Source organism: Emiliania huxleyi (assembly GCF_000372725.1).
Source record: "Emiliania huxleyi CCMP1516 unplaced genomic scaffold EMIHUscaffold_708, whole genome shotgun sequence".
Taxonomy (NCBI): Eukaryota; Haptophyta; order Isochrysidales; family Noelaerhabdaceae; genus Emiliania; species Emiliania huxleyi.
The window spans coordinates 18,871-21,576 of record NW_005196698.1 but is presented as its reverse complement, the minus strand read 5'-3'; positions in this window follow the sequence as shown (position 1 = coordinate 21,576).

Below are 2,706 nucleotides of genomic sequence, written 5' to 3'. Positions count from 1 at the left end.
GGCGGCGAGGGCGGCGGCGAGGGCGGGGGCGGCGAGGGTGGAGGGGATGGGCGCGGTGACGGCGGCGGCGGGAAGGGCGGCGGCGCGGCCGGCGGGAAGGGCGACAGTGGCGGCAGGCCGGACGGCGGCGGCGGCGAGGGTGGCGGCGGGGTCGGCGGCGGCGGCGAGGGCGGCGGCGAGGGCGGGGGCGGCGAGGGTGGAGGGGATGGGCGCGGTGACGGCGGCGGCGGGAAGGGCGGCGGCGCGGCCGGTGGGAAGGGCGACAGTGGCGGCAGGCCGGACGGCGGCGGCGGCGAGGGCGGCGGCGGGGTCGGCGGCGGCGGCGAGGGCGGCGGCGAGGGCGGGGGCGGCGAGGGTGGAGGGGATGGGCGCGGTGACGGCGGCGGCGGGAAGGGCGGCGGCGCGGCCGGTGGGAAGGGCGACAGAGGCGGCAGGCCGGACGGCGGCGGCGGCGAGGGTGGCGGCGGGGTCGGTGGCAACGACGACTGCGCTGGTAGCGAGGGCGGCGGTGAGGGAGTCGGCTCCCGAAATTCGGCCGTAGTAGAGCCCTCTGCGGCTGCCGTCAAACCTCGCGCGCCGACTGCTACGCGCGCGGCGAGAGGCGCACCCCATCGGGGACAGGATTGAGGCCCCTGTACAAGCTCGGCAACGCTGCCGTCGTTGCCCTCCCGAGCCCTCAACACGATGCCGCACATTGCGCAAGCCGTTCTGCGCACATGCCGCAGGGAGGAGTTTTCACTCTGCCGTCCGAGTTTCTCCTTCCTGCAGGGCGAGAGACATCAGCCTCTCTACTTCCAGGAGAACATCTACGCCACACGCTATCCCGACGGTCTCCACAACCCACACTCTCGCTGCAGTCGATCCAGCCCTCGCACTCCCCACTGGAGATCTAGCCGAGGCCCCCAGGCTGGGACAGGATTGGAGCCCCTGTGCTGCGTCTGTGGTGATATGTGGGGGACACTTTCTCCTCCCTATTCATGTGAGTCACTCGACTGCGTCGAGGGGGGGGACGACGTCTGAACCACAGCGTGTCCCGGTCCATAGTTTCTCTTCTTATCCGTTACCATGTAGAGCAAGGTCGAGGGCGGGCCCTTTCGAGAGAGAGGCTGTGAAGAGAGAGACCCCGGGGTCATCAGTCGCTCCATTTTCAGAGTCCTGATGTTCAGCCTCGCCGTCGCCTCGGCCGTCGCGCTCCTGCCCGCGCTCCAGCCGCACGCGGCTCACGCAGCAGCGAGGCCACAGCCCTGTCGCGGATGCTGGCCACAGCCCTCGGAGAAAAAGCAGCGAGCGGGTGAGCCGCGGATGCTGGCTGCCGAGGTGCTGGCACGATCGGTGCGCCCGATCGTCGGCACAATCTCCCGCGCGCCGCATTTTGCTCTGCTGTCGGGCCGCCCAAAAGGGCTCCTATCCGGACTCTTCTTTGTCGGCCTCCTCCTCCTCGCCGCCCGGACCCTTCGCGACGACGGCCCCGACGAGCCGTCGGGCGGGCCGGCTCCGCCCCTGACTTCCTCTGGGTCGCAATCAGCGGCGGGATACTCGAGTCCCCCATCGGTTTCGGCGCCGCCCAACCTGTGGACGCAGCAGGCGTTGGAACGGGTCGTCACCAGGCAGAAGGCAGCGCCGCCGGCATCTGCCCTGCGCTACACTACGCCCGCGTCGGCCACGAATCCCTCTCCACCGACCCCGTCTCCGCCGCAAGCAGCCGCCGCAAGCGCTGCCGAGCTTGCGCCGCCTCCATCGGTTTCACAGCCGCCGCCCGCCGCCCCTGCGCCGCCGCCGCCACCGCCGCCACCGCCTCCGCCGCCACCGCCGCCCGCCCCCCCCTCCACGCCGCCTCCGCTGCCGGAAATGGCCACCTCGGCCGCCGTCGCCCCTGCCGCCTCCGCCGCCTCCGCCGCCGCCGCCCCGGCCGCCGCCGCCTCAGCTGCTATCCCCGACGGTGCCCCCGCGGTGGCCGCGGCTGCCGCGGCCGCTGTCCCTGTCCCTGTCGGGCGAGCGAGCGACGCAAAGCGCCATAGATGCGGAATATTTGCCCAGATTTGCCCAGATTTGCCCAGATCTGCCCAGATCTGCCCAGATCTCCCCAACCCTAGATGCGGGACACGTATTCGCTCGGGCACTCACGGGGGGGGGCACTTCGGGGGGGGGGGGGGGGGAGGGGGGACTCCCCCGGGGGGGGGGGGAACCCCAGGGGGGGGGGGGGGGGGCGCAGTCTCCTGCAGCAGCTCCTGGCTCCGGAGACACGGCCCCGATCGATCGAGACGTGGGCCTCGGCATCAGCTGGGTGAGAGTAGTGGGTGAACGGGCCGCCGCACCACCGCAGGCGCTTCCCACCCCCTTCTCCCCGCCGCAGGCAGAGTACCCTCTCACGAAGCTGCTCGGCACACCGCTGATGCAGCGGTGGGAGCGGCGCGCGGCCTACTCAATACACCACACGCGCGCGCGCACATGACACACGCACGCGCACATGCTCCCCTTGCACGCACACATGCTCCCCTTGCGCCGCGCCGAGAATGGCGGGCAACGTTCTAGGATCCTCCCGCCATAGGCGCGTCGACAAGGAGCTCTCCCGCTCCAAGCGCGACCGCGAGTGAGGCCCAGGGTGGGCCGGGGGGGTGGGGACTGGGGTGGGGGCATGCGCGCTGAGATACGAATGAATCAAGAGAGGATCAACGAGTTTGGCGCGAAAAACATGATCCATGATGT